A 14,400-nucleotide genomic window follows, 5' to 3' on the forward strand; every position below is an offset into this window, starting at 1 on the left:
AGGAAGAGGTCAAAGATATCCCTCTCATGCAACCCTGCAACCACAAAGCAAGAAGTCTCTTGTGTCCCCAACACACCTAATAGGTGCACTAGTTCGGCGAAGAGATAGTGAAATACAGGTGGTATGAATATATATGAGCAGTAGCAACGGCACCAGAAAAGTGCTTTGCCCAGGACAAGAAACAAGCGTAGTAACGCAGCAGTAATAACGCAAAGAAACAAGTAAACAAGCAGCGATAGCAGTATTTAGGAACAAGGCCTAGGGATCATACTTTCACTAGTGGACACTCTCAACATTGATCACATAACAGAATAGATAAATGCATACTCTACACTCTTGTTGGATGATGAACACCATTGCGTAGGATTACACGAACCCTCAATGCCAGAGTTAACAAGCTCCACAATTCAATGTTCATATTTAAATAACCTTAGAATGCAAGATAGATCAACACAACCAAACCAAGTACTAACATAGCATGCACACCGTAACCTTCACACTATGAAAGGAGGAACAGATCGCATCAATACCATCATAGTAATAGTTAACTTCATAATCTACAAGAGATCACAATCATAGCATAAACCAAGTACTTCAGGATGCACACACTGCCAACATTACATCATGGAGGAGGAATAGACTACTTTAATAACATCACTAGAGTAGCACATAGATGAATTGTGATACAAAACTCATATGAATCTCAATCATGTAAGGCAGCTCATGAGATCATTGTATTGAAGTACATAGGAGAGAGATTAACCACATAGCTACCGGTACAGCCCCGAGCCTCGATGGAGAACTACTCCCTCCTCATGGGAGACAGCAGCGGTGATGAAGATGGCGGTGGTGTCGATGGAGAAGCCTTCCGGGGGCACTTCCCCGTCCCGGCGGCGTGCCGGAACAGAGACTCCTGTCCCCCAGATCTTGGCTTCGCGATGGCGGCGGCTCTGGAAGGTTTCTCGTACCGTGGCTTTTTCGTATCGAGGTTTTAGGTCGAGGTGCTTTATATAGGCGAAGAGGCGGCGTCAGAAGGTCAACAGGGCGACGACACTATAGGGGGGCGCGGGCCCCCCCTTGGCCGCGCCGGCCTAGGGTTTGGTGGGCCTGTGCCCCTCCTCTGGCGGTTCTCGGGTGTTCTGGATGCTTCCGGGGATTCTAAGATCTTCGGCGTTGATTTCGTCCGATTCCAAGAATATTTCGTTACTAGGATTTCTGAAACCAAAAACAGCAGAAAACAGGAACTGGCCCTTCGGCATCTCGTCAATAGGTTAGTTCCAGAAAATGCATAATAATGACATAAAGTGTGCATAAAACATGTAGAAATCATCAATAATGTGGCATGGAACATAAGAAATTATCGATACGTCGGAGACGTATCAAGGTGCCAAAAAAAACTCCAAGAAAAGAAAGTTGATTGCTCATAGAGGATGACATGCGGGTCTCAATTAGCAGCAGCGGTGTCAACATTTCCAAGGCGGCAAGGGATCAAAAGAAAAAGGAAGTAGCCAGAAATCAGGGGGTCAAAAAAAATCCAAGAATAGAAAGAATTTTGGTTCATAGAGGATGACATGCGGGACCCATGATCCTGCATCGTAAACGGCTCGATCGGAGAGCGTTGAACGAGATGGCGCGATCGAGAAAAAAAACAATGCCAGAGAGGCTGCCATCTGGGCCCTACATCCCTCGGCGGTGCGGATTTGCGTTGACTCGGCCGGCGAACCCGAGAATTCGAGATGCACCACGTCCCGGGCCACCATACGCAACGTTTTGGCCGTTTTCGTCGGGCTAGGTGGCCTCAAAAACGAGAAAAAAAACGTTTTGACATGCACAACGGACAGACCCAAAATCGTCGGCCATGGTACACCAGCAACCACGGCGCGACTTCAACTTCGTCGGCCATGGCAACTTTTCTTGTAGTGAGAATCCCATGCAAAAAAGATGGGATTGAAGGTGAGAGGAGTAAAGGCAGCACGCGTGATTTCTCTCTTATGTGCAGCATGATCCAACCCTAAATGATAGTGATGAGTGTTGCTGCATGATGAATAAGCTGGAGTTGGTTGCCATAATCAAGGCAGTATAACATGAGCAATGGCAAAATTGACCCAACACACTTCTACCTAAATCGATCTACAGTGGGGCAGACAGAAGAGTAGGAGAGTGTGATTTACCTCTGTCATGGCAGACGATGGACACGACCGGAGTCCGAGAAGAAAAATAACACCCCCTATATTTTCTTCACATGGAGACAACGATGTTGGTAACAAGGGATTAACTTGTCAATGTCTACGGGTTGTAGACTAGGGTTTTAGTCGGAAGTAGAGGGCAAGTAGATCTCGAAGGTTTCAACCGAAAAGTGCTCGACGATATGAAAACTAGGGTTTGTGAGACAATGAATTGATACTTTCTTTGTCCCTCGACTCCCCCTTATATAGGAGGCGGAGCCAAGGGATTCGTAATACACAAGTTACAGAGTCTGGGAGGGTTTACAACTCATCCCGCAAGATTACAAATATTATCTCCTAATACAACTCTAGCTTTCCTTAATAGTAATTTGGGCTTCCGATTCTTCTTATCCTTCGGGTCGTGGGCCTTCAGTAAACCCCGGGTACCATCTTCGGCAGGCCCATTGGGGATGCCTATGTCAGTAGCCCCCTAGATTTTGCTTGAATCGCAGAATCAGGGAAAATCTCCAACTTTATATTCATTCAATAGCTCTGAACTTTACCACATATCTTTGGATACAAAATTATATATTGCACAGGGATAATGGTAGTTGGGGCTAGTTCATCTGACGGATCAGGTACTAGTTAACTGCTCTAGTGGCAATCCGCAAAAACCTACTTCAAGATCACGTCCCTGGACATGATCTCGGGATACTGGTGTAAACATCGACAGGTGCCGCTTAAGGTCTTACCATTCTGTCGAGTCCCAGTCATATTTTATCGGGTACCTAATGCGTCCGTTAGGATTTTTCTTCGTATCTGTTGATACGGAAAAAAAGTAGCAAACCGACGTCAGAGACGGCGCCACGCCACTCAGAATAGATCTGGGGTCTTACCTTCGCAAAGTTTTGCGGCATTCAGAGACTGTTCGCAACTTTGGCGCTCTGAGAATATATTGTCGAGTGCTTTTTCGGCTGTTGGAATAGCACATTTTATTGAGTCAACGGATGACTTATATTGCTCTCCCGATGGGAGTATATGTAGAGTTATTTATATAACTCGAAATATGCTCACTTTTTCTTCTTTCTTTCTTTTTTATAATTTCTTCGGGCACGGGAACAGCGTTCCCGATGGGAGTAGCCCCCGAGGCTACAGCCAAGGACTTGTGCTTGGGTGTAGGCTCAACGCCTTACGTTTCTATATTTTCCTTCTTTCTCAAAGTTTTCATATCTGTCGGGTGCGCGACCAGCGCTCCCGATGGGAGTAGCCCCCGAGGCTATGAGCAAATGCTTGTATTTGATCATAGGCTCTCGCCATTTCTATTTTATCACTCTCGAGTTTTTCATTGTTCCAAAGTAGCCCCCGAGCATTTGATCCAAAACTTGTATTTGATCAAAGGCTCTTGAAATAATCAACAATCTTCTGCTTGTCGCCATTCTTATGAAGCTGCTTAGCCGAATTTTTCTCTTGCCAAGGTGACATCATTGCTGACGATAGCCACGACCGCTGTATCGGGAAAACGCGAGAACTGCTCTCTCTGCCTTGCGGGCCCAAATTGCTCATCAAGTTGACACGTCGTGCAAGTGGGGGACACACATCCTCCACTTTTCCTGGCGCACGTACCGTAGCTCCTGTTCTTTCTCTTCTGAATGAAATTACTTTTTTACCCCTTGTCCACGTGTACACCATCTATCCCGCAATCTCTTCATCCAACGGTGCGTCAATTCACCGCACCTCTATTTAAGGTCATCGTCTTCCTCCATCAATACTTTCGCTCGCGCCGCACCTCTTCTTCCTCTGCAAAAAATCCTCCATTGCGCCCATTGCCTCCTGCGCTCAACCACGCTCACGCCTTTCTTCTCCACTCTCATTGATGCCACCACGCGCGCGGCTCACCAGGCATAGCACTCCTGAGTCCAAGATGGCCACCGAAGATCTGGAATGGGAGAGATCTAAGATCTCCAGTCAGGATATGAACCTGCTGAAGAAGCTGGGGTTCACCAAGAAGGAGAACGCGCTGCGCTTCCCCAAGGAGGAGAGCTATCCATCGCCTCCAATCGAGTACCGGGTCAGTTTTGTTGACCACCTCATCCGCGGTCTTTCTCCCCCTATCCACGAGTTTCTTCGAGGTCTCCTTTTTGTCTATGGGCTTCAGCTGCATCAGCTGACGCCCAATTCCATCCTTCACGTGTCGATTTTTATCACACTGTGTGAATGCTTCCTCGGAGTCCAACCTAATTGGGCTCTGTGGAAGCGCATCTTCTGCCTCCGCCGTAATGGCTCCCACAACGTCGCCTATAACATCGGCGGCGTTGTTATCTGTGTTCGTTCTGACGTCGAGTACTTCGACGTCAAATTCCCCGACTCCATCCAAGGGTGGCGCAAGAGATGGCTCTATGTGCACGAAGAGAGCTCCGACTCAGTGGAGAACAATATCGCTCCCTTCGACGGAGGAGCCAAAATCCTTCGCCGCCGTTCCAGGGATGCTGAAGCCACGGAAGATGAGAAATTGGCGACAGAGGCGCTGATGACTCGCATCCACGAGCTCCAGAACACCTGTGGCAAGGAACTGTCGGGTATTCAAATCACAACCTATTTCCTTAGGATTAGAGTGCAGCCTCTCTAAGCTCGCAAAAATCCCCTTTGGATGTACGCTGGTGAAGAAGACGGCGACAGGCTCTCCAAAGACCTTGCTGTGAAGGATTTGGAGAAACTGATCCGAAGAATCTCGTCGCTCAGCAAGAAGGATACTATTCCATCCTCTTGCCGCATTACGCCATATAGTGGCGCCAATCCCCTTCCCGAGGTAATTTTTCCTCTTGACTACTATATTATCTTCTCGAGTTTTTAATATTTGTCGACTACTATCTTGCTAGCGTCTTTTGCATAACTTTTTGTCGACACTCTTTGTTTTTCGTAGAACCACCCTATTCTGGCTTCTCTTCCTCCTCTTCCTGAAGGTGGAGAAGTCGAAGAACGTACCGTCGTCGACGATGACAACCAGGGTACTTCTCGCCCTGAGAGTGAAGTCGCGGGTTCTCCAAAATCCGCGGCTTCCTCTGAAAAAGAAGCCGAGTCTGAGGCCACTGCCTCGACACGCTCCCTTCCTTCCGCTGTTTCTCCAAGGAACAAGAGGAAAAGGGATGAAGTCGCCGATTCCAGCTCCTCCAAAGCCGAAGAAGCTGGTCCTTTCGAAAGGAAGACAGCTTTCCATCCTTATGAGGATGCTCTTGTTAGCTCGTAAGTTCCCTATTACTCTTTGGTGTTTTGCTCTCGATGTTTTTGTTTATGTTGATTCTTATATTGTCGCCATTTTATTGCAGCGGTGACGAGGATGAAGATCAACCTATTGACGTGACTGCTCGAATGAGTACGTCGCGTACTTTAGTTGTCTCTGAAGCTCATCCTGATGGAGATGAAACTTCGCCTCCTCAGCAAAACATCGAGCATCCAACTCCGCCTGCAAGCCCCCGTGCCCCTTCGCCAAAGAGGGCTAGGGTCGACCAGCCACGGAGCCTGCCCTACAACTTGGTGTCTCCACGACTCCTCCTCTGGATGACGTAAGTTGCTCACTTCTCCTCTTTTGTGCAAAATATTGTTCGATGCTATCGACTCTTTTTTGTTTTTCGCTTCTTTTTTAATTTTTGCTGTCGAGCTTTTTACCTTATTCATGCTTGCTTCTCTTTTTTCCTTTGCCAGCCTTTGATGAAGGAATTCATCCGTCTCGGTACCCAATTCGTCGGGTACCGTGACTATGCTAAAAAAGCCGAAGGTAATATTTTGCTACTTCTTCTGGCAAATGACCTCTCCCTCCTTTCTTGTCATGATTGTGATTGCTGTCGACTATTTTGTCAGAAAACCTTGTGGAAGCCAACAAACGTGCTGATGCACTTGCTCGTAAACTGGAGCAAAGTGAAAAGGCTCATAAGAAGGCTGAAACATATGCTAAGAAAGCTAAAGCAGATGCCGCCGCTGTCGAAGATCTTCGACAAAGACTTCATGACGCGGAAACTGCCTTGAGCGACAACATATCCGAGCAAGCTGTTCATGAAGCTGAAATCCTTAGTCGCTTGCAATCGCAAAGACGACGTTTTGTCAGTAAGCCCTCAAACCTTTGCTACTTCTTCGGGTTGTCAAATTTATCCTTGCGCAATCTTTGACGATCTTTCTTTTGCTTCTTTGTAGAGAAACCACATCAAGATTTTGACTTGGAGTGTCCTGAAGGCGATCAGCTGCTTGACGAGCTTTCCCTTCTTGAATTTCATGGAGAAGAAGCACGCGAAGGTCTTGCTGAAGCCAGAGCAGGTCTGTCACGTCTTTTTCCTTATTTCTTCCCGAAGAAAGAAGAACCCAAGATTTTCACAACTCTCGCCAAGTGCTTCAACAGCAAGAAGGTCTTGGACTTAAACTTCGCCAAGAAGGCTTGAAGATTGGCGTCGAGGGCACTATTGCTCTGGTTGCTGACAGCCAACAGGACGTCGACTGGGCTAAAGCTGGCGAGATAAAGGAGATGGAGACGAAGAAGTGGCAATCTTTGATTAAGGCTGCCAAGCCTAACTCCAAGCCAATCCTTGCCTTCATCGGTTGCAAGCCAACTCCTGCTCCAAGCTCATCCAAGCCGGAGGTCAAGTAGACCACCCTGTCTTTCTTATTTTTTCTTTTTTCCTTTTGATGCTGTCGCCAGAGTAGCTTTGGCGACACTTATCCTACTAGTTCGTTAGGATATCCTCCATTGTAATGCCTTGTAAATATTCTGAGAATCAATGGAAATCTACTTTGCTTGATGATTGATGTAGAAACTTTTATTTTCATTTGATATTTGATAACTACACTTCAACTCCTCGTCCCTCCGATGTTTTTCCTGCTTCCTCCCACTCGAAGAAAATGCCTGTCGATAATGAGTTTGTTGAAGATTCTTCGAGTAAGGGTTCAACACAAGAGTTGGAGGAGCTTCGTCAGCAACTTCAGTATATGAAGAAGTAAACACTTATAATAATGGATCAATCTCGAAAATCATCCGAGAGGGAAAAAGTTGCACTGTAGCAGGCTCAAGAAGCCATAGCTGCCAAAGAAGCCACCTTTTCTGAAGCTGCAAAGGCTACTACCCGAGAGAATTTTATGCTCGAGTTGATGAATGAAGCAAGCTTGGATATGTCGGGTATGCTTTGCAAACTAAAACTTCCTCTATTTTTTCGTTGTTTCCTCCTTTGAAATTCCTTGTGCTGTCACCAAATAGGTTCCTTTCTGGACACTGCTGCTGAAGACCAAAGGGTAGATACAAGGACAATCTCCTGGTTAATCTTTCACTTGACCATGGTTCTCTGTTCTGGGCCACTCCAGAACGCACCCGGCAAATTGTCAGATTTCAGGACCGCGCCTGTCAAGTTCGTGAGTTCCTTGATTTTTGTACCAGAACCCTGTCTTTGGTTTATAGTACAATGTTTCCTCGGAACGAGATACCAGACACTCTTCCTGCTCTGATGGAAAATTTTTGGGATGCCCCTCGTATCCATAATTTTTTGCGAGCTCAACTGTCTGCTAGGGCAAGATTCGCCATGATTATGATACAGATCTGCTACCGAAAATTAGATCTGACGAAGATTGTCGCCAAGTGTCTAGCCAAGCAGTCGAAGCGAAAAAGGAACATCGACAAAATCAATGATGTCGTAACTCCTGTAGCCGAAGAAATGATGGACGAACTTCTTCGGATGGACTCTGAGTTCTTTGTAAGAGGGAGCTATGCTGAACATACGACAACCGCTGCAAATAACAAAGGTTTATCCATAGATAATATATTAGGTATCAACTGAATTGTACTATATTGCGGGAAGTCATATATATTTTTTGTGTCGAATTCTTCCTGACGATGAAGTTGTCTATATTGTAAGGTGTAATCTATCTTGTAAAGCCCCCGAGCCTTTGGCCGGAGCTCAAGTTTATTTTTTCATCTCGATGAATTTTCTATTTTGCGAGAGTATATATATATTTTTTGTTGCTATGGGTTATGAGCCCCTGAGCCTGTCGACGAAGAAAGATGTATATCACCAATATCTTTTACTATATTGCAGCACTGCGAGCCCGCCTCATTAAAAACCTTTCAGCCCCACTCGGTGCCCTGAAAGGAAAAGAGTGCGTCTGAAAACTCGCGGGCGTTTCAGTACATTGTATTTTTACAAGGAGGACTATATTTCGACACTAAGCGTAAAAATGCCTTAGCTGCGTCACGTTCCAGGGGTTTTTCTCGGGAACTCCTGTCTTCTTGTCCTTTATCCTGTACGCTCCTCCTTCGATTACTTCCGTGACGATGTAAGGGCCAAGCCATGGTGACTCAAGTTTTTCAGTGTTGTTTTGGTTGAGTCGTAGAACTAGGTCTCCAACCTGAAAGGATCTTGGCCGCAAACATCGACTATGGTAATTTTTCAGATCTTGCTGGTACTTGGTGACTCGTGATAGTACTTCATCTCGAGCTTCGTCAAGTGCATCGACATCGTCCTCTAATGCTCTTCTGGAAGTTTCTTCATCGTATTCTGTGACTCTTGGAGAATCATGCTCTATTTCTATCGGCAGTACTGCCTCAGCTCCATGAACCAGAAAAAACGGAGTCTCTTGTGTCGCTGTATTTGGCGTTGTTCGAATACTCCATAATGCACTTGGCAACTCTTCTGGCCACGTATGTCGAGCTTTTTCCAATGGTCCTAACAAGCGCTTCTTGACACCTTTGCAGATGATGCCATTGGCTTTCTCGACTTGACCATTGGTTTGCGGGTGCCCAACTGACGCGAAGTGCAATTTGATGCCTACTTCTGCGCAGTATACCTTGAATTCCTTGGATGTAAAGTTACTGCCATTGTCCGTGGCGATGCTATGAGGTACTCCAAACCGAAAAACAATGCTTTTCACGAACTTTATTGTTGACGTTGCGTCTGGTGAATTTATCGGCTTTGCTTCTATCCACTTGGTGAATTTGTCGACAGCGACGAGCATATACTCGTATCCTCCTGGCGAGGCCTTGTGTAACTTTCCCACCATATCGAGGCCCCATTGAGCAAAGGGCCAAGACAATGGTATTGGCATCAGCTCCGCTGCCGGAGAGTGAGGCTTCGCGGCAAATCTCTGGCACGCGTCACAAGTTCGTACTATCTCCTTCGCATCCTCGATTGCTGTCAACCAGTAAAATCCAGCCTGGAAAACCTTGGCCGCAATAGCTCGACTGCTCGCGTGATGACCACATATTACCTCGTGTACGTCCTTCAGGATTATCCTTCCTTCTTCGGGTGTAACGTACCTTTGTAACACACCCGAGATACTTCGCTTATACAGCTCCCCTTTGACTACCGTAAAAGCTTTGGATCGTCTAATAACTCGCCTTGCTTCAACTGGGTCGTCGGGTATTTCTTTCCTTAATATGTATGATATGTAAGCTTGCATCCATGGAATCTGCACCATCATCACTAGCTCCTGTTCCTCCTCCCCTTCTATTACTTCATTAGGGGTCGTCGAGGTTTTCTCATCCTTCTGCTTTTTCTGTGCTTTCTTTGGCTTTGTAGACCTCTTGGTTATCTCTTCCCAAAACACACCCCAGGTGGAATTGCGAGGCACTGCGACCCGATGTTTGCAAGAACATCGGCTTCATCATTGCTCAGCCTACTGATGTGATTTACCTCGCATCCATCGAATAACTTCTCGAGCTCATTGTACACTTCTTTGTATGCCACCATGCTATCATTGACTGTATCACATTGGTTCATGACTTGTTGAGCCACCAATTGTGAATCACCAAATATTTTTAGTCGAGTTGCACCACAAGATTTTGCCATCTTCATCCCGTGTATAAGAGCTTCGTATTCAGCCTCGTTGTTAGACGCGTTTGGGAACGTCATCCGTAAGACATACTTCAATTTGTCGCCTTCAGGTGATATGAGTATCACGCCTGCTCCAGCTCCTTCTACCCTCTTGGACCCGTCAAAGTTCATTGTCCAAGTTCTCGATAAATCCGGGGGTCCTGTGTTTTGCAACTCCATCCACTCTGCGATGAAATCTGGTAGAATTTGCGACTTTATTGCTTTTCTTTTTTCATACGTGATGTCCCGAGGAGAAAGTTCTATTCCCCAAAGGGAGACACGACCTGTAGCTTCTGGATTGTTTAGTATATTGGATAGAGGCGCCTCATTGACCACTATTATCGGGTGTGCCGAAAAATAGTGCCGCAATTTCCTTGCGGTTGTGAACACTCCATATGCTAGCTTCTGGTACTGCGGGTACTGCTGTTTTGAAGGCGATAAAACTTCACTGATGAAATATACCGGCCTCTGCACTCCATGGAGTTTTCCTTCTTCTTCTCTTTCGAAAACAAGTGTTGTGCTGACCACCTGTGGTGTGGCCGCAATATATAACAGGAGGGGTTCCTTCTCTTTCGGCGCCACCAAGATTGGTGGTGTCGAAATTGTGCGTTTAAGATCCTCGAAGGCTCTATCTGCCTCTTCGTTCCACTGGAACTTCTCTCCTTGTTTGATTAAAGCGTAGAACGCTAACGCCTTTTCTCCTAGCCTGGCGACGAATCTACTTAAAGCTGAGACTCGCCCAGTTAACTGTTGTATTTCTTTCAACTTTGTTGGCTTCCTCATTGTTACGATAGCTTGGATTTTTTCGGGATTAGCTTCAATCCCTCTTGCTGAGACTAGGAACCCGAGAAGTTCTCCTGCAGGGACGCCGAAAGAACACTTCGTCGGAATCAACTTAAGACTAAACTTGTCGAGGTTGTCGAAAGTTTCCTTCAGATCCTCGATTAGCGTTGCCCCCTTTTTTGATGTTATGACGACATCATCAATGTATACTTGTACGTTTTTCCCAATCTGTGTTGCTAAGCACTTCTGCATTATCCGCTGATATGTTGCTCCCGCGTTTTTCAGACCAAAAGGCATTGTTCTATAGCAAAACACACCGTAAGGTGTAATGAACGCTGTTTTGACCTCGTCCTCTTCTTTCAATCTGATCTGGTTATAACCAGAGTATGCATCCAGGAAGGAAAGAAGTTCACATCCTGCCGTGGAGTCGATAATTTGATCGATCATTGGGAGGGGAAAGTGATCCTTTGGACAGTGTTTGTTGAGACACGTAAAGTCGACACACATGCGAAGGATTTTAGTGTTTTTCTTCGGAACCAACACTGGGTTTGCTACCCACGTGGCCTCTGTATGCAGCTCCTTAATGAAACCAGCTTCTCTTAGTCGATCAATCTCTGACAGCATAGCTTTGCGGTTTGGCTCCGAAAAACGCCGCAAAGGTTGTTTGATTTGTCTCGCTATTGGATCCAAGTTTAGGTGGTGCTCGGCAAGTTCTCTGGGTACTCCTGGCATGTCAGCTGGACACCATGCGAAGATTTTCCAGTGCTCACGGAGGAACTCGACGAGCGCGCTTTCCTATGCGAGGTCCATGTCTATCGCGATGGACGTCATTTTCTTCGGATCTGTCGGGTGAATCTGCACCTCCTTGGAATCTTTCGCAGTGTTAAAGGTTGGTTTTTTGTTAGGCCTCCCTACATCTGGCAACACATCATAATCAGTCGTGAGCCTTGACGCCATGTATTCTGCTTGCATCCCGAAAGTTTCTGACAGTCGATGAAAATCCTTGTCACATTTATCGGCTAACGCGAAGCTTCCTTTGACTGTGATTGGTCCCTTAGGTTCAGGTAACCTCCATAACAAGTATGTGTAATGTGGTACCGCCATGAACCTGGCATATGCTGGTCATCCCAACAAGGCGTGATACTGCGACGGGAAATCCACGACTTCAAACTCCAACCTTTCTATTCTGTAGTTCTCTCGGGTCCTAAACTGAACGTCGAGATTGATCTGCCCCAACAGATAACTCGGCTTCTCTGGCGTGATGCCATGGAAGCGTGTGTCGGTTGGTTTCAGATTTGCTAGAGATATGTTCATCTTCCATAGTGTATCTGCGTACATAAGGTTTAGACTGCTGCCTCCATCTATGAATACTCGAGATACGTCGAATCCTGCGATCACTGCTGGTAAGATAAGTGCTGACTGCCCTGGTCGAGGAACTTGCTGCGGATGATCTGCTATTGTGAAGCCAATGTCTTGCCCTGACCAATTTAGGTACTCAATCGTTGGTGGAGGCATTTTCTCTGCCATAAACACTTGTCGCGAGATCACTTTCTGAGCTCTATTGGACGGCCTACCCTTCTGGATCATCGAGACCGCTCCGTTGGAGTTGGGATCAACGTATGGAGGTGGTTGTGGTGCTGCCGCTATTCTGAGCTGGTGTCGATTTTCGTCCGTAATTGCGGGAGGAGGTGGCAAGTGGATCTCACTCCTGGGCCCTTGAGGGTTTCTAGTTGTCGCCTGAGCATTGGCTTGCCCTGCGAACCTTAGCATTGCCTGAAAATTTCGACAGTCCTTCTGCAGGTGTCCTGACTATCTCTTCCCATTGCTGTCAAGGTAGAAGTGCATCTGACACGGCCCGTTCATCATATCCTCGGGAGACACGAAAGGTCTCTGGAACCTTGGCCCACTATTTTGCCTGTTATTTCTGGAGCCATCTCTATTGTCGCCTCGCTGTTCGTTGCTCCTTTGATAGTCATCTCTATTGCCTCCTCCAGCGCTTGCTCGAAAGCCAGCCGATATTTGTCCAGGAGCGTCTTAGCTCGAGTACTGCCGAGGAAATCGTTGTCTATTTTGAAAATTTTGACCACGGTCCTCTTCAGGTGACCTGTGCCGCTTATTGTGGACAGTGTCTTCTCCATCTGCCCACCTGTTTGCTATTTCCATCAACGCTGATACTGTCTTTGGGTTGGTTCTCCCCAAGTCTTTGACAAAATCTCCTCGTCGGATTCCTGCGACAAACGCATCTATCGCTCTCTCATCAGATATGTTCTCTGCCAAGTTTTTAATGATATTCCACCTTTGGATATACTTTCTCATTAATTGATTCATCCTGCTTTTGTCGACACGCTCTCAACTCTTCTAACGATGCAGGTTTTTTGCAGGTGGATCGAAAGTTCTTGACGAACACATCCTCGAAACTGTCCCAGCTGTCGATGGAACCCAGAGGAAGCTTCTTTATCCAAGACCTCGCGGCTCCACTCAGATGTACTTGGATGCTCTGCATGGCTGTTGCTCTGGTTCCTCCTATCAGCTTCACCGTCTCGAGATAATCAACTAGCCAATCTTCTGGATCTTGCAGGCCGTCGGATTTTTTGAAGTTATCGGGTAACTTAAACCCCGAAGGAACTCGAGTTTTCTGGACCCTCCTTGTAAAGCACGGCAGCCCGCACATATCCTCGTCATCTATCTCTGGGGAGTGCCGATGTTCCCTTATATTTTGTCGTGCTCTGTCCACCCGTGCTTGCGCTGCTGTGTCTCTTGCTCCACTTGTTCTCTCGGGGCCTGGTGCTACCGCAGCAGGTCGTGGACTATTTTGCCTTGCTGATCCTTCGGGAGGCGTCGTTACAAACGCCGTTCCCATGGCCCCAACTCCTGCCATAGCCATATTGTACAATGCTTCTCTTGGATCTCCGGGAGGTGGCTTGGATGCGAGGATGAATGCTTGCGTCGCCATGTATCCAGCTTCTGGTGTCTTAGGGATAATGTTCCCTCTTGTGTCTATTGACATAAAGGACATATCGAGGTTTTGCACCAGGTTCTCCCTATCAGCCTCAGGTATGTTTTGCAGCCTAGATCTTGCTCTGTTCCGAGCTTCTCTGTGGCTATCTCCCGAAGTTCCTGAATGTCGACTTAACTCCGCCCTTCGCCTGCTTGATGCGGAAGCTGCCTCCCTTCTTCTGTTCAGAGCAGCTGTCTGTTTTTCCAATTCTCTTCCAGCTCGGGCGAGCCTATATTGGTATGCTTGCAATTCTTCTGTCGTAGCGGTTGTGGCCATTGGTTCTGTACCATCCATAGCTCTTGCGGCTCTATCCCACGCTTCTTGTGGAAGTTGAACCCTTAGACGTGGTGTAGGCCCAACATATTTACTGCCTAGACCTCGCCTAAGGTCAGAGGGATCGACGTATGGATTTCCCAAATCATCGAAAGCCTGACGTCTCCTCCTGATCGCGACTCGGTTCTCCAATGGCATAAATCTGATGATATTTTGGATTCTGAGCCTTGCTGGGTTTGGTGACACCATCATAGAGATTGGTGAAGACCTTTCCAACGGTAATGGATCTGCCGATGAAGTTGAAGCTGTCGATGCTGCTCGAGTCATCGCTTATATCGGA

The sequence above is a fragment of the Lolium perenne genome, chromosome 4 (assembly GCF_019359855.2).
Source record: "Lolium perenne isolate Kyuss_39 chromosome 4, Kyuss_2.0, whole genome shotgun sequence".
Lineage (NCBI taxonomy): Eukaryota > Viridiplantae > Streptophyta > Magnoliopsida > Poales > Poaceae > Lolium > Lolium perenne.